Below are 23,381 nucleotides of genomic sequence, written 5' to 3'. Positions count from 1 at the left end.
CAATGTGACTCAGCTTATTGAGCACATAGGCTTGTGTTTCAGAAAGAAATAAAATATATGAAAAAAAGCTCAACAGCACTGATCATTAGAGAAATGTGAATCAAAACCACAATGAGATACCATCTCATGCCGATCAGAATGTCAATTATTAAAAAGTCAAGAAATGACAGGTGCTGGTGAGGCCGTTGAGAAATAGGAATGCTTTTACATTGTTGGTAGGAATGTAAATTAGTTCAACCATTATGGAAGACAATGTGGTGATTCCTCAAAGATCTCGAACCAGAAATACCATTTGACCTAGCAATCCCATTACTGGGTACATGCTCCAAGGACTGTAAATTATTCTATGATAAAGATAACTGCACATGCACATATGTTCATTGCAGCACTATTCACAATAGTAAAGATATAGAATCAACCAAATGCCCATCAACAATGAACTGGATAAAGAGAATGTGATACATTGACACCTTGGAGTACTATGCAGCCATAAAAAGGAATGAGATTGTGTCCTTTGGAGGGATAGAGGTGTAACTGGAATCCATTATCCTCCACAAACTAACACAGGGACAGAAAACCAAACACTGCAGTTCTCACGTCTAAGTGGAAGCTGAAAAAGGACAACACATGGACACAAGGAGAGGAACGACACACACTGAGGCTTATCATGGGTAGGGAACAATGGGGGAGTGAGAGTATCAGGATGAACAGCTAATGCATGTGGGGCTTAATACCTAGGTTATGGGTTGATAGGTGTAGCAAATCATCAATGGCACACGTTTACCTGTGTAACAATCCTGCATGTCCTGCACATGTATCCCAAAACTTAATAAAATAAAATTATTTTTTTCAAAAAATTAAGAATGCAGAATAGGCCGGGCGCGGTGGCTCAAGCCTGTAATCCCAGCACTTTGGGAGGCCGAGGCGGGTGGATCACGAGGTCAGCAGATCGGGACCATCCTGGTCAAGATGGTGAAACCCCGTCTCTACTAAAAATACAAAAAATTAGCTGGGCACGGTGGTGCGTGCCTGTAATCCCAGCTACTCGGGAGGCTGAGACAGGAGAATTGCCTGAACCCAGGAGGCGGAGGTTGCGGTGAGCCGAGATTGCGCCATTGCACTCCAGCCTGGGTAACAAGAGTGAAACTCCGTCTCAAAAAAAAAAAAAAAAAAAAAAAAAAAAGAATGCAGAATACAATTTAATATAAAAGTTGGGCAATTATGTGGAAAACAAAATTTTCAACATCAATCTAGGTCTGAAATTTTATTGGAAGATAGAGGTTTAGACCCTTTTTTGAAACATTATGTGGAAGATAATTGGAATTAAGGATTATTCAAGAGTCAAAATAAGATAAAGCACTGAAATAAGCCTCTAAGGAAAGTGTAAGTCCTAAGGCAGAATCAAATTTTTATTTATCAGCTTTAGAGGAAAAACATCCTAAACTAACAGAAAGCATGATCAGAGAGACATAAAAAGGCTGATTGTCCAGTAAACATCAAATCTACAGAAAAGCAGAGTTGGCAAAGACAGGAAACCCTTTAAAGGACTGTTGAATAATATGTAACTAACACATAGGTGAAACAGCCATAAAGGAAAAAAAGTATTTGATGATATCTGGTTTTACCTTCAAATATGGCTTAAAGCATAACTGTCTGTCAAATTCATCAGCTATGCCATGCCATTTTTTTAATAATAACTAGAGATTTGTTACTTTAATGCTAGATTGAGATCTCTTCTAGTGGTATTTATACCTGTTATATCTTTATATTCCCAGAGGACAGCTATCCTGATTTCACTGAAGCTGCTGAATTCCTTTTGAGTTTTACGATGAGACACAATCTAACCTGTGAATACCAGTAAACAATATTCACCCCACTGTCAATGAACAAAAGCTTGACACACTTCAGTGACAGACCTCTAATGATTACTTGAACATTTCTGGTGTCTCAAATGACTTGCCGTCAGAATATAGATCACAAGTCACTAGCCCAATATAATTCAGAGACTTACAACATTTTAGAACACAAAGGGAACTTTCAATTTTGGACACACTTATTGAATGCCTGCCAGGTTCCTGGACTTACGATGGCAAAAGCAGATGATATAAAAAGCATATGATCACCAACATGGAGAAACTCCATCTCTACTAAAAATACAAGATTAGCTGGGCTTGGTGATGCATGCCTGCAGTCCCAGGTCTCGGGAGGCTGAGGCGGGAGAATCACTTGAACCCGGGAGGCAGAAGTTGCGGTGAGCCAACATTGCGCCATTGCACTCCAACCTGGGCAACAAGAGCGAAACACCATCTCAAAAAAAAAAAGCATGTGATCTTTAAGACAAAATATTGCAGTATTTGACAGACAATAATAAAGAACATGATTAGGTTTTAATTAGTTAGACAGGAGGATAATAATGATGGTAACAACAACAGTGCATCTGCTTATCGAATACATCCTTTGTGCCAGGAGCAATGCTAAACTTTGCATGTATTTTCTCATTTGCTTCTCAGAACATTTCCTTCCACCTTTCCTTCCACATACATACACACGTATAGATTAGCATGGAAGCTAATAACACGGGGGCTTTTCATGGTGTGTTCTTCATCACATAGGAGTGGTCCTGTCACAAAGTAGGCATTCAATATAGATTTAGTGAATGAAAAAATAAATGAGTGTTCATGGATAAAAAGTCCGGTAAGTAGATGCTATTTTATCCTCTAATTATAGGCAGAAAAGCTGAGGATTCCAAATATTAAGCATATGACATAAGAAGTGAAGACCTGTGGGGGCTTCATTTGGCATATATATCAGTATAAGATAAACAGGTGAAAGGAAACTGATGTCAAAATGGTAAATTGTATCAGAGTTGAGGTTCTGATAAAAAAAACATTTAGGAAATTGTATCTCATATAGAAATGTAGTTATATTTACATACATACACACACACACACACACGTTGTCTTCTAGATAATTGGCATCATATAAAGTGGTACAGTATGCCTTGAATTAGTCCTTAAACTCTCATATTTCCACACATCTTAAAACATTCTAGAAAAACCTCGACTTTGCAGCAAATCTTATAATTTGAAGTCATGGTGACTTGATTTTTTTGAATTTTTAATATTAATACTATAACTAATGTCTTTGCATTTTTGTCAAATCTTTATTAATATTTTGACAGGTATCTTCAGACTGAATTACTGTGCAAAAGGATATGGACATTACTTTAGTGCTTTTATTACCCATTGATGGAAATTCTTGAGAAATATTTTACACTCCTACATTACTTATATAATGTGATTTTGCATCTCTCATGACCTATTGGCAGAAAATAAAAATTGATAATTAATAACTCCAAATGTCATTGGTGAAAAACACTCTCATAATAGTTTGGTAGAAATTGTTTTGTAATTTTTACTGGCAATGTTAATTTTTATATTTACCGAAATTCCATTTTATTATATACTTATCGTTACGCCTTTGCTGTCATTTCTCTCCTTTGCTGATTTCGTTATTAGTTTTTCAGTTTTATTAACTTGAAAGAACTATTTATTATATTAAATGTTTGACTTTATATTTTTCACAATTATATTCCTTGCTTGATATATAACTTATAAGTATGAATACTGACTTTTAAAACAAAGATTATATTTTTAATATCATGCATATGCATTTTTTGTTTTACACATTGGCAACACAGAAGTATTTCAAAGACTTCTCTTGCAGTTAACCATGATTAAAGAATCTGACATTGACTCCTATTACTGCATATTAAGAACTACGCAAGTTTATGACATGTTCCACTAGGGTCTGGAAGTCTAAGGATAAGCTACTTGAAACTATCCTGACAGCCCACAATCAGTCTGTGTCGTTTCTCTTCTGATCTCAAACATGAAACTTCTGCAAGAAGTAGAATCTTTTTTCATATCTGAAGCATCATTCAAAACAAACAAACATAAGGAAACCAAACAAGTAACAAAAATAGCAAATATGCAAAATCAGTTAAGTCTTAACTCTGAAATTCTAATTCAATGTTTTTTCCTGTAAAGCTGTTTCCTTTGATTGTGCCACACATTTATACACTAAGTAAAGCTTACTGTACCTTAAATAGAATATATTAGTTAAAAGGTTTTTTCTCAAATATTATCTCAAATATCTTCAGTTCCTGACAAGTGTCTGTGTTGGTCTGAATTAATCTGACCTAAGGTTCAAAAGCTTGATGTAACACAATGTTTAATCTGGTATAGGCTGCTTTGTTGTGGTTGCTGATACCTGAAAGTCACTGTAGGCTGTTTTATTTCTGTAAGTTGATTTCATTAGCCAGTGAACTTCTCTGATAAGAAGAAAACGATAAATGAATACACTGGTGTTAATGCCTTGAAATAGAAAGCAGAAAGTTTTCAATATGTTGTGGTTATAGAGTTCTATTGTGTTACAGCAGAAGTCAAGAATGCCATAGCCACAAAATAACTGGCCTTTTCTATAGTGTGTGCTTGTAAAATACCACTGCATTTATCTCATCAGATAATAGATGATGTGGAGGTGTTCCTGCCTACCAGACTTCCCTCCTCTATTAATGACTAACCTCACTGACCTCCTACTCCCGGCTTCTGACACAATTTTAAGCCATAGGTTTGGAGATTCTGAGACACTCTATGTTAGGAGCTCATCTTCTGAATCTGTTGCTGATCTTGTTCTGATCATAATTACTTGTCCCTGTAGTTGAGATATCTTTATCTCAGAGACTTGAATCATAGTATTTCTCTGTGGTTAAAATCTCTGGCTTATTTGGACTTCTGTTAATTTTCTGTTATGTTGATTTGAAATAATTTCTTGTGAGAATTTAGTGGAATACTAATAGAGCATTCTCCTGTTATATAGCCAGTGTGTGCAGAAACGGTAGTGCAAATAAGAAGGGCCTTTTTTGGTTAACTTTTCACAGGACCCTTTGTCAGATTTCTTGTGTACCTTTTTGCTAGTTTGGCAGTTAGGATGTTAGTTTGCACGGTGGTCTTCTCATGCTGAATTGGTTCCTAGAATAATTATTTGAAAACTCTTCTGATGTTGCCTAAAATCTGCAACATCTGCTTATATTTTACCTTCTTATCTGTTCCTTAGATTTTATACATTATTTTATAAATTATATTCCCTGATTAATTACTTATAGAAATTTACCCCCAACAATTTCCTAAACAAGTTTAATATGAAATTCAAGATATTAGCCAAAAATATGGCACAGGTAAATTTTATAAATATCTTTCATTTGCCAAAAGGAAAGGTTTTTCCTAGGTATTTAAGAGATGTGCAAGACATACTGTTTCCTTCACAATTATTATTCTAGTTTGACATAATCAGGTAGAGACATGGTATCATAATAACCTGTGCATTCTTAAAACTCATTTTATTCTATAAGAATGAATATGTTGTATTGAAATCTCATTGCCTACTCTGATGCTCCCTTAAATAACTTCATTTTGAATTATGCTTGCCTTTTTAAATTTACTTAACAATCTTTTATCATAATATAGAGTAAAATATTTTAAGATTACAAGTCCTAGCTACCTCACAAGGTTGCTGAGGTTCAAATAAAATTCAGTATGTTTCCCCTTCCACACACTCTCATGGAAGCCTGTCTTCCCCTAAATTCCATCTCTCTCCATTCCCTAACACCCTCGTGGAAGCTGCTTTCCTGTCCTGGACTCCATCTTTCTGGATTCTCTCACTCAGTGTGAGAGTTAGCTGTTTCTTTCTCTCTCCTTCTCCTGTTTCTCTCTCTCTCTTTAAGTAAATCACTTTCTACAAACAACAAACAAACAAACAAAAAATCAGTATGTTAAAACATATGACATTTGTCCTTAGCCTAACGGCAGCCATAATCTTCAGAGATTTCAGCAGATTTCCACTTTGCTATCCAATTCAAGGGTCCTATGATTTTGTTAGCCAAGATTAAGTAAGATAATATAGGTGACCAAAAATTTTATGATAGTGCTTAGAATCTGGGAATAAAATAATTCAGACATAAGAACCAAAGGTGTGATGAAAGGTTGAATCACATGGGAACTGAAAGGTGGTTAAGGAAGAATATAAGAGAAATATGCAGACTGTGCTAAAAGTTATCTTTTACAGATTTTTATATGTTTTTTCACACTGTTCAACAGTCTTGCAGTATGGTTGACTTGTAGCCTGTAAATGTCGGCTAAAAAGAGAATAAAAATGGAAAAAAAGAATGGCCTATTACAAGCAGATCTGCACACAAACAAGGCCTGACTGTGCAATAGACAACATTTACTAATGGTGGTGCTTTGTCACTCTGATTTCGCTTAGCCTCATCCATGTCAATATTTCTCCGCCTGGTCAGTGAGATGCTAGGCCTCCTCAAGGTGTCTTCTGGCTAAATTATCTCATTAAAACCATCCTAGCACCATGTTCCCAGGTGGCAACTTGAAACTGATGAATGGCAAGCCTATTTTAACAAGTATATATAATCAAATAGGACCATTAAGATGGTGAGAAAGATGACCTTGATAAATAAGATTCTTTACTTTTTAATTAATTTGCAGATTTAAAAAGACCTCATCTCATTATTTTATGCCTTTTGACAAGTAAAAAGGTGTTTACTAAATATCTGAATGTGAAGTGTGGCTGAAATCTTTTCATATTGGACGTTGAATTGCTTTGCATTGATGTTTCATTTGCCTTTTGCACTGTTCTTTAAATAGGTTGATGTGAATGCTAATCAATATCATCTTAAAAAGCTTAATTTTCTAGAACACATCATTCATGCTAAAAACCAAATCAGTACTATGCATCTCGTAGGCTAGAGAGTATAGAAGCAAATAGTGCTACTCTGAAAGATTTAAATGACAGTATCTTTGATGAACAGGATTCTGTTCTTTCAAGGGGCCAAACATCAATGACTTTGAAGGGAAAAAGACAACCCAGCCTCCAAGGACTGCATGGTAGAGTTAATATTCCTACTACCAGGACCAATCACAAGATATAGGGGAGGGAACATGTAAATGGTTTGCAATACAGGTTGTATGCCATCAAAGCATCTGTCAGATGCCAGTAAGCAAGGGCTTCATGGTAGAAGTTAGGAGACAAATGTTCTTCTTTCTTGTTTATTTCTGAACATAATGAGATAAAATAATTCTAGCATAAGAATTTAAACTAACAGTTCAATTTCTTTCAAATTTTACTGAGGTAGATTTTAGATACCATAAAATTCACAAAACTAAAGTTTTTAAATAAATGGCTTTTAGTAAATTTATATAGTAGTCCATTTGTCAAGCAATCAAGCATTAAAACATTTTCATTATTCTTTAAAATTCCATTAAAATTGGTTGCTGTAAATTTCCATCCCCACCTCTCACTAGCCAGAGGCAACCACTGATTTTCTATCTGTCATAATAAATGTATTTTTTTCAGGCATTTCTTATAAAGAAAATTACACGTTTTGTAGGCTTTTGCAACTGGCTTCTTTCACATAGCAAATTATTTTTGAGATGAATTCATATTAAAGTACATATCAGTAGTTTTTTTTAATTTTGTATTATAGAATAGTATGTAGAATGTATAATTTTATTTGTATTTATCTGTTCCACCAGTTGATGGTGTTTGGCTTATTGCCAGTATTGACTATGATAAATGAGGCTGATTTTAACATTTACATAGAAACTGTGTGTATATATAGTTTAATTTATTTTCCATAGATTACTAAAAGTGTGATTTCTATGGTGTAGTTAAGTTTGCCCATAACTTTATAAAAAACTGTAAAACTGTTTTCCAAAGTGGCTGTCTCATTTTATACTCTCATGTATGAGGAATAGATGAGGTTTTTAGTTGCTCCATATTTGTTGAAAATAACCAATATTTGTTATTTTCTCAGCTTTTAATTACAGCTATTCTAATAGATATATAGAGATATCTCATTGTGGATTAAATTTGTATTTTCCTAATGACTTATGATATTTAGACCTTTCCATACGCTTTTTAACCTTTGAGGAGGAATATGATAAACATTTTTATGTGAGCACATTGGAAAACAGAATGAAATTTCTAAAAAGAAAGTACTAAAACTGGCTCAAAAAGAAATATAAAATCTAAATATATCCATAACAAACAAAATCCATAATTAAAAATATTATTAAAAAGATAATTTCAGGTCAGATGGCTTCTCATTTTATATACACACACATACACACACACACACACACACACACCCTTTGATGACTGCTGCTCACAATATGGCCAGTCCTTGTTTGTAATTGCTCAGGATTTATTTTTTTATTGCTCATTCCTTTTTTCATTCCTATTTTCTTGTTAGCTGATGTTTAAATGCTACAGGTTTACCATATTGGAATACGGTTGCACAGTCTGTAGGAAACTTACAAAGTCATGCTGAAAGATAACACAAACATATTAAATTAGCGTAATCTGCTTATTTATTTTGTAGTCTTAGTTTATCCAGTTTCCAGATACCATTTGATTCAACCTTCCATCACTCCTTTAGGTCTTACCTTTGAATCATTTTACTCCTATATCCTAAACCCTATCATACATTTTTTTAGTCATCTATATTATATTACTCTACCTTGACTAACAACATTATGGAAGCCTTAATTTGGATAGCAATCTTCAAATCTGCTGGAATCCCTGGAAATTGTGGCTACAGTCATGGTTAGAAAATGATATCATAGGTTTTAACATGCTTAATTTTGTTTTAACCTCAGCAATATTGTTATGATTTATAATTTTAACATGCTCTCTTCTGTCATGTAGGGAACATTTATAACATAAATCTGAAGTCAATTGTAGTTGAAAGAGGCTTTTAAACACACATACAATATTTATAGAGAAAATATTCATAAACTTTTTAAAAAAATGATTAATAGTGGACACTTCACAACTCATTCTATAAAGCCAATGTTACTCTAACATCAAAAACATTATAAGAAAACGTTATAGTACAACCATCCTTAATAACACTGATGTATAACATACAAATATTAAATAAATAGCAACACAAATTCACAGATATACAAAAAGTAAATATACGCAATGGCCAGTAAAATATATTTCAGGAATATAGTTTGTTTAACATCCTAAAATCAAACAATATATTGCACTGCTTTACTATAACAAAAGGCAAAACCATGTGATCACCTCAATAGATGCAATAAAACTATATGGCAAAGTCAAAAATCAATTTTTATAGCAAATGTCATCAAATAAGTATGAAAAGTAATTTCTTCAACTTGATGTAGAACACCCATAAAACACCAAAGCTAATGTTGCTGGTAAAAGACTACATGCTTTCCCTTTAAAACAAGACAAACAAATTCTGTTCAACATTATCCTTGAGGTTTTGGCCAGTGAAATAGAACAATATGTAGAATTAAAGACATCCAGAATTGAAAGGAGAAGGTAATGTTACCTTTGTTCAGGTAACATTATCTTTATGTATAAAATTCCAACAAAAAAAGCCTACTTAATATAATAAATAACGAAGTCTACTAAATCAAATAAATAATCTCAATCTAACAAAAAGGCCATTAAAGTTACTAAATCTAATAAAAAGACTTTTTTTTTTTGTGAGACAGAATTTCGCTGTTGTTACCCAGACTGAAGTGCAAGGGCATGATCTCAGCTCACCACAACCTCCGCCTTCTGGGTTCAAGCAATTCTCCTGCCTCAGCCTCCCGAGTAGCTGGGACTACAGGCGTGCACCACCATGTCCAGCTAATTTTTGTACTTTTAGTAAAGACGGAGTTTCACCTTGTTGACCAGGATGGTCTCAATCTGTTGACCTCATGATCCACCCACCTCGGCCTCCCAAAGTGCTGGGATTATAGGCGTGAGCCACCACACCCGGCTAAAAAGACATTATAAATCCAAAAATCAGAGTATAAACTATTAAGTTTTTGGTTAACTGATTATTAATGAAGATGCCAAGACAAAACAATAGAAAAAGAATATTATTTTCAAAAACTGGTGCAAGAAGAATGGGATATGCATGCACACACACACACACACACACACACTCTTAGATTTAGATTCTTAACTCACATAGTACACAATTAAGATAGATCAGAAACATGAATGTAATATCTAAAACTATAACATTTCTGTTGGAAAATATATAAGAAAATCTTTATGGCTTTGAATTAGGTGAAATGTTCTTAGGTGTGACAACAAAAATATGAACTACAAAAGAAAATTAAACAAATTGACTTTTATTAACATTAAAATTGTTTTTACTTTGAGTCACCATCAATAAACTGAAAATACAAGCTACAGAATGGTATAATATTTTTCTCTCTTCTTTTTTATGAGCATGAGAAAACTTTTTGGAATCGTGGAAATGTTCTAAAACTGGATGGTGATGATGGTTTCCTATAAATTTATTAACACTATAAATTTATTAAAAATCAAAAACTATACACAGATAATCCATGAATATTATGCTATGTAAATTCCACCTTAACAAAGCTATTTAAAGAAGATAACCAGTCTGTACATGGATGGTCACTTATGTACAAGGCCTGGTAAAGACTGACCATGGCAGTACTACCCAGGCCCTAGCCATCACATGCTATGCTCAACAAATTATTCTTTTTATTTTTTTGTATTTTTGTTTTGTTTAGTTTTGTTTTTTAGGTATTCAGAGGAATGAATTGAGTAGAGGTGAGGAACTAGGATGTTGATAAGTAAAAAAAGGAGAGAAGGAGAAGAAGAAAGAGGAAAAAGAGGGAGAGAGAACAGGAATATTGCTTCATTCTAAAAATGGGTATTAATAATGGCCAATCAATATTTTGTGTATTTAAAATAGAGAACTCTATAAATATTTATTGAGTTTACTTGTTCCGGATCTGAGTTGAAGTCCTGGATATCCTTATTAATTTTCTGTCTCGTTGAGTCTAAATCTCGTTATGGGTCTTATGTATCTGGGTATTAAGATCTCTTATTGTTGCATTGATCCTTTTACCACTGTATCTTTGTTGCTTTGAAATCTATTTTATCAAATGTGAGAATTGCAAATCCTGCTTGTTGTTTATTTATTTATTTTTGCTCTGCATTTGGTTGGTAAATTTTTCTCCAACCCTTTGTTTTGAGTCTTTGTGTATCTTTGGATACACCATTAGGTTTGGCTGTATCTTTTGGTTGAGGGATTTAGTTGATTTAAATTTAGGGTTACTGCCATTTGATGTTAACTGGCTATTTTATCCATCCGTTGATGTAAATTCTTTATTATGTTGATGCTCTTTACTTTTCGGTATATTTTTAGAATGGCTCATATTGGTTGTTCCTTTCTATGTATAATGCTTCTTTCAGAAGTTCTTGTAAAGCAGGCCTGGTGGTAATAAAATCTCTGAGTACTTGCTTGTTCATAAAAGATTTTATTTTTCCTTCAATTGTGAAGCTTAGTTTGGCAGGATATGAGATTCTAGGCTGAAAGTTCTGTTCTTTAAGTATGTTGAATATTGGCCCCCACTCTCTTCTGGCTTGTAGGGTTTCCACTGAGAGATCTGCTGTAAGTCTAATAGGCTTCCCTTTATGGGTAGCCTGGCCTTTCTCTCTGGCTGCCCTTAATATATTCTCCTTCGTTTCGATCCTGGTGAATCTAACGATTATATGCCTTGGGGTTGCTCTTCTTGAGGAATATCTTTGTGGTGTTCTCTGTATTACCTGGGGTTGAATAGTGTCCTGCTTTGCTAGATTGGGAAAATTTTCCTGGATAATATCCTGAAAAGTATTTTCCAGCTTGGATTCTGTCCATCACATTCAGGTACACCAATCAAACGTAGATTGGGTCTTTTCACATAGTCCCATAGTGAAATATGCACAAGTTTAAATAGCAGAATGGATCAAGCAGAAGAAAGAATATCAGATGTCAAAGACCAACTTAATGAAATAAAACGACAAGACAAGAATAGAGAAAAAAGGATGAAAAGGAATAAGCAAAGTCTCCAAGAAGAATGGTATAATATTTGTTAGTTGATAGCTGATACATGACATATATGCAGAGTATATAAAGAACTTCCACAATTCAAAACAAGAACATTGGCAAACTGATTCAAAAATAGGCAAAAGATTTGAACAGTCATTTTAACAAGGAAGACATACTAACAGTTGAGTTTTATGGCATTATTTTGAAAAAGAAATTAGGTATACCTTTGAATTGTTACAGTTTCCAAGCCAATGAATTAGCATAACTACTTATAATTCTGGCAGAAAGGCACATGCTGTATATACAGACCATTTGTTGCCACCTGACTGAATTTTTAAAATGTATTCCTTTCCACGGAATGGTATAGGGAGTCTATTAATGCAGTAACAAAATCTATATTATATATTTAAAGACAAAAATGAGTGGTGAATCTTGCTTTAATCTAAGAATTTTTTGAAGTCAATAATCATTCCTGAAATTTTTAAGTGGGAGAAATATCAGACTAATTCCAGTTGAACAGCAGAATAGTAATCAAATTCTTAAAAAGGAATTTATAAATATGTTTATTTTACTGAGATTGGTGACATTAATTCATTACACTTAAATCTTTGCATTCTTAGGCAATGTCTCTGTAGGGCATTGAGCATAATAATGCATCAATTATCGGAAACTGCAAGTTCAGTTCACCCACCAAAATTATAGTACTGAATATACCCTGGTTACAATCAATTATATCACTGCTATTACTTTTATAGTATTGCTTTATTATTACAGTTTTCCAGCTGGTCATGACCTTTCCAGTCTGTTTCTAAAGCATATACATATTGCTTTTTTATAAAATAGGCAATGACATTTGTTATCAGAAAAATGCTGATATTGATTAAATTAATGGTAAATAGAATCATGAGAGAGTTAATTAAATGGATTGCAATCTAGTCAATTGCTGTGTGGTCCTTTTTATAAGCACAGATTTTATTTTCATATGATTAAGTTTATAGAGTACAGCTGATGTCCTTTTTCAAAGAGACCAAGGGAAAAATGTAGCCATCAGCACTTACAGATACTGATTTGATGGTTGCCATAAAGTCACAAGCCATTTTCCTAGAACAATAAAGTTTATGATATAGAAATGGACCTGATATCAATAAGTTGTATCTGATCTGGGTGTGGGATAGTAACAATTTATTCAAGAATAAAAATACTTTCTCTTTGCCGGTGAAAAATATATACTGCCAAGCAAAACTATTGAACATAGAATCTTTAGAGGCTAAATTTTATTTTGTTGTAGGACACAAAACAAGCTATCAATATTAAAGCTATATTTGCAGATAGTACTTTAACTTCATTTTCTGGAGTTCCACCTAAACAAATTAACATAAAGTAGATTCTTTTCTTAATGTATGTTGGGAAAAAAGGCCTCTAAAATAGAGCAATAGTCTTCTTTCTTAGCTTTGCAATTGTTTCTCACACGAATTCCTAGGTTTGCTAGAATAAAATTTATATATTGCATTATAATGCAATTTTCCTTAAATTTGACAAAACTGCAGGAAACTCCTTATCTGTACTATAATCTCAACTACTTTCTAACCATTGTTACTAACTGGAATTTAAAAATAATGATGTAAAAATGGCTCATGCCTTCATTAAGTCTTAACTTTCAGTGTCAACTGGATAAAATTTATAATTGTTAAGGTAAAATTCAAGACATTACACGTCTGACATTGTCAAAACTAATTGACTTATTACCCATCTGCTATGAAATCTTTTTTTCACCAAACTCAGTATTTACACACACACACACACACACCCTGCATTCTTCCAAAATAAGGCTGTGCTCATATTGCTACCTCCATAAGGGATGCTATTTGGCACTCTCTGTCTTATGAAAATCCTAATCATGCCTCAAACTCATATCAAGCCTCTTTGTGCTCATGCTGCTACCTCCGTACAAGCTATTTGGCACTCCCTGTCTTATAAAATCCTAATCAGGCATTTTATCAAGTCTCTTTTCTGAGAAACCCTTCTGAGTCTTTGGCTGAGTATTAGTATGCATATGACAAAGAGGAAAATAAGGCCAGGAAAAGAACCAATATAAGAGAGTAGGTTGATATATTTCCTGAGCTGGCACACAAAAAAGGGAAGTGTTTGTGCTCTCATAAACTAGAGGGCTAAGTCTTCATAGTATAAGACATATTAGGTAAAGTCATCAGAAATTTATCACCTTAGTAGTGGGGATAAATTAAGGTTCCAAAAAACTTTGCTCTGATTTTGCCATTACAAACATTAGAAGGAAGACTTGAAATGATCATACTTACTTGAAAATAACAAAACTGCATGCCAGAAACTAAATAAAAAAAAAAAAACTATTTAAAGGAATACAACAAAATCCAGAAACCAATTACAAAAAATTATAAGATCCTACATCCAATAAAAAATCTCCAGACATGCATGGAAGGTGGAATATTTGAAACATAACTGGGAGAAAAACGATTATAAAGATATCCAGAATTACGGGGGTTAGAACAACAACAACAACCAGCAATCAAGGACATGAAAGGACTCTTATTCAATAAGATCTACATTATAAGAAGTTAGAGAAATATGTGAGCATGATGAAAGTTAAAGTTCTAAACTGACATAAATCACACTATAAAATAAAAACTATATTATCAAAAATGATAAATATATGGGATAGAATTAATGGTTGAATTGATGTTGCCTAAAAGGAAGAAAAAGAATTTAAAGACATAGCTATAGAGACAATTTAGAATAAGTCACAGAGATAGAAAAATAAATGACTGAGATTCGTGATGTGTGCAGTAGTATCAGGTCTACCACCTATGTTCTGATTGCCCTAGATGTGGGTGAAAGCAAACAAATTTAGTTAAATAATTGCCTAAATCATTTTGCATTGCTGACGACTATGTATCCACTCATTCAAGAAACTCAGAAAGCTCCAAGCAGAATAAACATAGGGAAAACCATGGCAAGGCCTATCAGATTCACAATATTGTATAGGGAATGTCCTCAACCTGATTTAAAAAAATAAAAAAAAAGTATAACTAGCACGGTTCTTATTGATGAATTCAGTATGTCCATTCTCAGTTGTACTTAATGTAAGTCTGATGGTCCTTGTCTATGAAAAAGGATTAAAAGTAAATAAAAGCATACAGATTTAAAAGTAGGAAGTGTGACTAAGTAATCTATGTAGAAAATTCTATGTAATATTAATAAACTTACTGTAAAATATGATATTTTATAAATATCTCAGGGCATTAGATTGTCACAAACATATTAGTTCTATTTTTATTTATAAGCCAGGAATAGTAGAGATGGAAACAACAACAATAAAAACACATAAAATGGCAAAATGGCAAAAAAAAGGCAAAAATGACAAAATGGCAAAAAAAAAAGGCAAAAATGACAAAATGGCAAAAAAATGAGAGAAAATGGTAAAGAAATGACAAAAAATGGCAAAATGGCAAAAAAAAATGAGAGAAAGTAAAGATGACTAAAATAAATAGAAATATATACTGGTTTTATTGATGGGAGACTTAATATTGTTAATGTGTTATTTTTCCACGTGATGAACTAAATAAATCTCCATAATTTTGAGGGGAGAGACTGAGATTCAAAATTGATAGGTGGATTGAAAAGTTCAAAGAATGTAATATTGCTGCAACTAATTTAATATTTTTTCAAAGAAGAAAGTTGCAGGACATGGAAGACCCAATTTTGACTACATTAATCAAGAATGATGGTGTTTGTATAACATATAGATATCTGTAATAGGAAACAGTGTCCATAGACAGACCAATCAAATTATCATCGATTGATTTTCTACTAAATTGCCAAAGTCTTTCAAAAATCTCTTCAGCAAATGATGTTAGAACAACTTAAAAACCATATGTATACAATGGACTTTTATCCCATACATTGAACCATAAACAAAAATTGATTTAAAATATGTCAAAGGCCTAATAAATGTAGTGCTAAAACTATAAAATTTTATTAAAAACCCAGGAGATAATCTTTTATATGAGTTTGGCATACATTTCCTAAGACAGACTTAAAAATATTAAGAATTAAACTGCCAAAGACACCAAGAAACTGATTTATAAAAGTATGTGACTGTTCAAAATCTAAAATGAACCTTGGGCTCCTAAAATTTTATGGGCAAGAAGAAAACTGAGAAATCTTTACAGACTTCAAGCATGTTTTCCAATGTTCACTTCAATGTTCAGGGTGGCCAAGAGGGATAAGAGAAAAGGAGGAATCTCCCTGAGCATTAAGGCAAGGACCAACAACAAAAATATCAGAAATTGGAACTGTTTCCAGGGAGCATAATGCAGGTCTAATAATGAAGTATTACCTACAACTGCAGTGAGCTTCCATCAAAATATCTACTAAGTGGGATTTTACTGAGTGGGAACTCCACATATCTGTGGTTTCCCCATTTCTAAATGGGAATATTTGTTCTGATTATAGTTTCTGTTTTATTATTATACAATGAATATGTGCAGTACAATAAACATACAATTTTATTTTCTACAGACCAGTTTCACCCCCTAATGTAAAACTACTTCATATCACCAGATATCCTACATTTAAGCTTGATTTATTTCTTAGACATTTTGAGATTGGTTTACTTAAGGAGGATCTAAGAGTATTTCAGCCAAAGAAAACCAAATAAGCCAATACTTGGTAAACAGAGGGTAGACAGTAATATTCAGGCATGATCTTCACACAATATTTTTGAAACGTCAACAACTGCTGTAATGAAGAGCAATGTTCTGTCTGAGCCCTACAGTATGTGACACAAAGCAGTGTCCTAGATATACCTTTGATGTTTTAAACCTCTGGTATTTTAAATGTTGTTTATTACATTCCCAAATTAGCCTATCCTGATTGATACTCCAGTATGATTTTTACACCAATATCTGAATAAGCCTTTTTAAAATAGCACATTGGAATTATAGATACAAAACGTATGAATAAAATATCAGTAATGAAAATCTAATACTATGTTATCAAATAAACCGTGACTCCAAGGATTTATTAGGAGAATTCAAGAAGGTCCAAACTCAGAAAAAAAATCAACATAATTTATTACATAAAATGTTAAGTATATCACTGGATATTGAAAGCATTGAATAAAAAATTATAAACCATTTCTAACATGAATGAAAGGGAACTACATAAATGTGTAATAATATTTGACTCAAAGCAAAGCAAATATTCTGATTTACAAAACACTGAGTACATTTCAGTTTCAATTAAAGTTAGAAATTAGTCAGAAATGGTTTTTGTTTGTTTGTTGTTTTGAGATGGAGTTTCACTCTTGTTGCCCAGTTTGGAGTGCAATGGCGTGATCTCAGCTCACTGGGACCTCCATCTCCCAGGTTCAAATGATTCTCTTACCTCAGCCTTCTGAGTAGCTGGGATTACAGGCATGTGCCACCACTCCCGGCTAATTTTTTATATTTAGTAGATGTTGGGTTTCTCCATGATGGTCAGGCTGGTCTTGAACTCCTGATTTCAGGTGATTCTCCTGCCTGGACCTCCCAAAATTCTGGGATTACAGGCACGAGCCACCACACCCAGACAAAAATGCTTTCTTTTATTCCTATTGTTATGCTAAGGTATTTGCGTCAAGCTAAACATTTAAAAAAGTGATTTCTTTTTTCTAATTGTTTCCTAGGTACTGTGCTAGTGCTTCAAACCCTTTATGTTCTAGAACCACAACAGATGCTATTATTAATTATTTTCCAACTAAATTCTGTTTTTAAAAGTCTGGTAGGCTTTCAAAAGTGCTTCTTTTTTTTTTTTTTTTTTTTTTTTTTTTTTTTTTTTCTTTTGAGACGGAGTTTTGCTCTGGTTACCCAGGCTGGAGTGCAATGGCGTGATCTCGGCTCACCGCAACCTCCGCCTCCTGGGTTCAGGCAATTCTCCTGCCTCAGCCTCCTGAGTAGCTGGGATTACAGGCACGCGCCACCATGTCCAGCTAATTTTTTTGTGTTTTTAGTAGAGACAGGGTTTCACCATGCTGACCAGGATGGTCTTTATCTCTTGACCTCGTGATCCACCCGCCTCGGCCTCCCAAAGCAAAAGTGCTTTTTTTCTACATTATCTCAACTAATCTTCAAAATGATCCTGCCAGGAAATATTAACACCTACATTTTATACTTGCAGATATGACTGTGACACGCATATAATTCTAATGTATATTGTGTTTTTTTCACAACCCAGGGTGTTAATGTACTGGCATTAACATTTCCTCTAAAACACTTCCAGAAAATTTGAAAAAAACACATTTTCTTCTTTGAATCAGTTTTTCTTTGCCCTTTTATGATTACCAGCCTTCTTATAAGCTAATGTCTCTTTTATGTTTCTATTTTCCCCAAGTCCTCTATTAAGTTCTACCCCTTTCATTAAGATGTTTCTGGTTTGAGAAGCTTCTGATTGGGTCATTATTTGAAAGTTAATTCATGTAAAATTTAATAATTATGCACTACTATTTTTATTTTTACTAATCTCTCTCCCATTTCTTCTCCTCATCCTTTTCTTTCCTTTCCCTCTATCTCATTTCTCCTCCTCTTTTTTCCTTTCTCTCTTTTTCTTAAGTTTGTGTGTTGTGCCTGTATTTTATCCTTCCATTCTCAGACAGTAACTGTTAAGTCAGCAACACACACTGTCTCGGACTTCTCATTCTACTCACATTCGTTTATATGTACATTCAATGCTATTCATATTGATTGATAGATTTAAACTTGTGCAAATACTTTATTTGGTGCCCTGATGAAATACATCTGGTATTTCTATTCCTATAATAGCAGTATACTGGCTATTTAACCACAATTAAAAATGCCAGAAGCAAATTGAAGGGTTTTTGCAAGGGTTTCAGATTCATATAAATTTGCATATAAAGTATAATGTATTCAAAATGTATATATAGCATCCTACAAAAACAATTCAATAAGACATTAAGTCTGTACAATCATTTCAACTTTATTTTTATGGAAAGAAAATAAGAATTGATAACTTTTAAACGTTTACAGTGTCCAAGGCCTAGTATTAAGTGATTTTTCTCTACATTATCTCCACTAATCTTCAAAATGACCCTTTGAGGAAATATTAACTCCTATATATTATACTTGCAGATATGACTCTGACACGTATATAATTCTAATATATATTGTGTTTTTATTCACAACCTAGGATGTTAACGTGCTGGCATTAACATTTCCATTAATTAAACTATGGATTCTTATAGTCCACATAATTCACTATATAAATAGGTCATATAGAAATGTTGTCATACCCCTGTTTTTGCTTACTGCAGATTATTTTAATACATATATGTGTTTAGTATATACATATATATATTTTATACACACATATTCATATATATTATACATTGATGGCTCAACTTTTGACTTTAACCATGAGTTGACTGTTCACAGTAGATAATACTTAATGTGTCTGTTTCAGTTACATCAGAAATATCTGAATGCTAAGCATACAGGATAAATAAAAATTAATACGACTATTCTTGCACTGGTTAGATCAGGGTTTGGCAGAATGCTACCCATGGACCAAACCACATGAATTATTTTTCAATTGCCATCAAGGGAAAATGCTTTTTACACCTTAAGTGTTGTTAAAAACAGAAAAGAATATGTGACAGGGACATTACTTACAAAGCTTAAAATATTTAAGTGTCCCTTTTCAGAAAAAAAATTTCTGATCTGTGGTTCAAGGATGCACAAAGTAAGATATCAAAAGAAGAAAATGGAATACAGATTTTTTGTGAATTAATATAAATAATTTAAATGGAAGCACCTTGATTTTCTAGTGGTCATCTTTAATGACCTAACTCAATAATTCTTCTACAGATTGTGTTTTATGCTATTGAAACTGTCATGTAATAGTGTAAATCCTTCATTGGAATTCAAAATTCTTAAGCACAAATAAAATATTTACATAAATTTGGTGCAGAAAATTGTAACCTATATTAAAATAACTAGAGTATTGAAAGAGTTTTCTACTCTTTCTACATGAAAGTGAGAAGTACTGAATGCACAGAGACCAAGACCCCAATATTTATAAAGCTGTTTCAGCTAGGAAGAGAAAAGTATATCTTTCATAACCTGTATTTGTAGTATGTGTTTATATAAGAAAAAAGTCTTCCATTAGATTAAATTCAATAATAATGGAGATCTAGTTAGTTGAGAAATTTTCATCATCAACTCTTACACAACTTAAAAGATACTCAACAGAACAAAAATTGTCCTAAATGTTGAAAGAATAAACACTTCATGAAAAAGAAAAAAGAAACACTGGCTAGGACTTGAGGAGTTTATTTAAAAGAGTAAGAACTAAGGTTTTAGAATAGTACTACTTCCATATAACCAAAATAAGAATATTAAAACACTGTATCTAAGTAACAACTTTTCTAGAGTTGATTGCAGTGACAATGGCAAGATTAAAATGTTTGAAAATATACCACTTGATCAGCCATTTAAATGGATTATATATAAACATTTTCTACAGTAAAGATATTTTGCAATGAAAATAAGTGAGAATTATAAGTGGAATAATTTTAGCCATTAAAAGTAATGACAACATCTATGTCATAAAATGTTGTGATCACAAACCATAACAATTTTTACAAATGAGGATTTTAATTATTTATGTAATATAGTGCAAAGTTACCATGTTTTATAAAATAATTGCCTCACAAATGATTATATTGTTGAATTTACAACTATGTTTATAATTTAAGTTTGCTACACTAAGAGTCAACCACTTTTTAATGTAATCCAACTGTTAGATGAACAACATTCATCTAATATGAATCTAATAATGTTCATCTAAGATGAGTAACTGTTAGATGAATACATGAGAATATTTCACAGAAATATAAACTGATTATTCTAAATAGATATTGAGTAGGAATTTACATATAGTTGTAATATATTCAGCTTGTTACGTAAAACTTTAATTATCAAAATTTGATGTTTTATTATTGAAAAATACCTTGAAAAATCTGTGTTCACTGCAGTGTAAATATAAAAGAAAGACTAGTTTTAGAGTTAATTAAAAATATTTCTTGATATAGACTAGAAAATCAACAAAAATTAATCACTATGAATATTAGTGTGACATTGATATGAATTCCTGGAGCTTGAAGGTTACATATCTTAAATAGATTATGAGATTTTAGATTTATCTACAAATGTGGGCATTACCAATATGATTAAGATTTTGGCTAATGGCTTTTGCATTATAAGATGGAGAAAGAGAAAAAAAAAACTGCTTAAAAATGATACCAATGAAAATCTAAAATTTGCATTATTTTTTGAAGTCTAGAAAAAAAATGTATATTTATCTCTAGGGTATTTGGTAGGAAACTGAAATTTTAACTTAGAAAATACATTCTGGTATTTATGTTGCTGTTGTGCTACCAGAAATTTCTTTATTACTAAGTAGATTCATAGTATATATAAATGGGTGAAAATAAAACAAACACCAAAGGCTGTGAGTGTGATTTGGAGTACAATAATCTTTCTTTATTCTCAGGAGATTTGTCCAGGACCCTGAAGTAGACACTTAAAACCACAGGGAGTACTGAAATCTACATGCACTATAAGGTAAGAGATTAACAACAATAGCTAATAATTTTAAACAAATCAAGTGTAATAATATACTTTAATAAAAGTTATGTGAATGTGGCCTCTATCAACATATCTTGTACTATATTTACTTACTCTTCTTCTTGTGGTCTATCTGATAACCGAGACAGCTAGTAAGTGACTATTGGATGAGGAGCATAGACAGCATGAATTCACTGAACAAACTAATGATTTATGTCCTGGGCAGGACAAACTGAGATGGCATTAGATTTTATCACACATCTCAAAATGGCACTCAATTTAAAACATGGTAGAGGAATCACTTGAATCTGGGAGACGGAGGTTGCAGTGAGCCAAGATCATGCCACTACACTCCAGACTGGCAGAAGAGCAAGACTCCGTCTCAAAAAAAAAAAAACAAAAAACATGGTTCTTTATTTCAGGAATTTTTCGTTTTAAATGTTTGGACCCCACTTGACTGTGGGTAACTGAAACCACTAAAGTGGAGAGAGGGAGGAGGTGGAACTCTACTGAATTCCTTAATACCTAATTGCATGTTATTTTGAATATTATCATGTAGTAAAATTTACTTTTCAAAAATTGGTACATGGTTTTATAAATTTTAAAGCATTTAGAGTTGAATCAACACCACCACAAACAGAAAGCTATATAGTTCCATGAGCTGAAACAATATCTTCTATGGCTTTTCCTTTATAATTAACTTATTTGATAAATTTGATAACATTTAAAAAATATATTTATTGAAAAAGAGTTCACATACCATAAAATTTGCCAATTTAATGTGTACAATTTGGTGGACTTTAATATATTCAGAGAATGTACCACTGTATAAGTCAGGTTCTGCAGAGAGACAGAACAACTAGGAAAGAAAACAGATAGAAAAAAAAAAAGAAAGAAAGAGAGATAAAGAAAGAGAGAAAGAGACAGAGAAAGAGAAAGGGAGAAAGGGAGGAAGGGAGGAAGGAGGAGAGGAAAGGAAGAAGGAAGGGAGAGGGAGAGAGGAGAGAGAGAAAGAGAGAGAGAGAGAGAGAGGAGAGAGAGAGAGAGAGAGAGAGAGAATTAGGGAAAATGGATCACACAATTGTGGAGACTGAGAAGTCCCACAGTTGGCCAACCATTGCAAGCTGGGGAGCCAGAGCAGCTGGCAGTATGGCTCAGTCCAAGTCTGAAGGCCTCAGAACCAGGGAAGTCCATGGTGTAACTCTCAGTCTGTGATCTAAGGCCTGAGAACCCAGGGGATGAGAGGGGCATAGGGGTTGTGGTGGTGCAAGTCCCAGTGTCCAAATGCCTGGAGTTCTGACATTCAAAGGCAGAAGAAGGGTGCCCCAGTTCTAGAATACAGAGTGAATTCACCTTTCTTCTGCTTTTTCATTGTATGTGAGCTATCATCCCACTGGATGGTGCCTACTTACATCAAGGGTGGATCTTCTTTACTCAGTTCATGGATTCAAATGCCAAACATTTTCAGAAACACCCTCTCATATATGCCTAGAAATAATGTTTTACCAGCCATTTATATATCCCTTAATTCAGTAAAGTTGATACCTAAAATTAACCATTGTAATGACCATCATCATGATTTATTTTCAGAACATTTTCATTACCCTCTAAAAGACAATGTACCCATTAGGACTCACTTTCCACACTTACCTCTCATAACACTAGGCAACTACTAATCTAATTTGTTTCTAAAGAGTTGCTTTTTCTAGGCATTTTGTATAAATGAAATTGTTACTATAAATTTAATTTTTTACAACTGAATTCTTCCCCATAGC

At 33.1% G+C, this 23,381-nt stretch overlaps 1 long non-coding RNA gene across 1 annotated transcript in view; it reads left to right on the top strand.

Annotated features, from left to right (window-relative positions):
- LOC128929645 (uncharacterized) overlaps nt 1–22,348 on the top strand; it is a 110,956-nt gene extending 88,608 nt beyond the window's left edge. The window contains exon 6 of the long non-coding RNA XR_008476414.2: nt 21,533–22,348. This is a non-coding gene — a long non-coding RNA (uncharacterized LOC128929645). The remainder of the gene's footprint in view (nt 1–21,532) is intronic.
- Nucleotides 22,349–23,381: the final 1,033 nt, after the last annotated feature.

The sequence above is a fragment of the Callithrix jacchus genome, chromosome 14 (assembly GCF_049354715.1).
Source record: "Callithrix jacchus isolate 240 chromosome 14, calJac240_pri, whole genome shotgun sequence".
NCBI lineage: Eukaryota > Metazoa > Chordata > Mammalia > Primates > Cebidae > Callithrix > Callithrix jacchus.
Note: the sequence above shows the minus strand (reverse complement) of the source record. Positions and strands in the feature narration are given on the sequence as shown.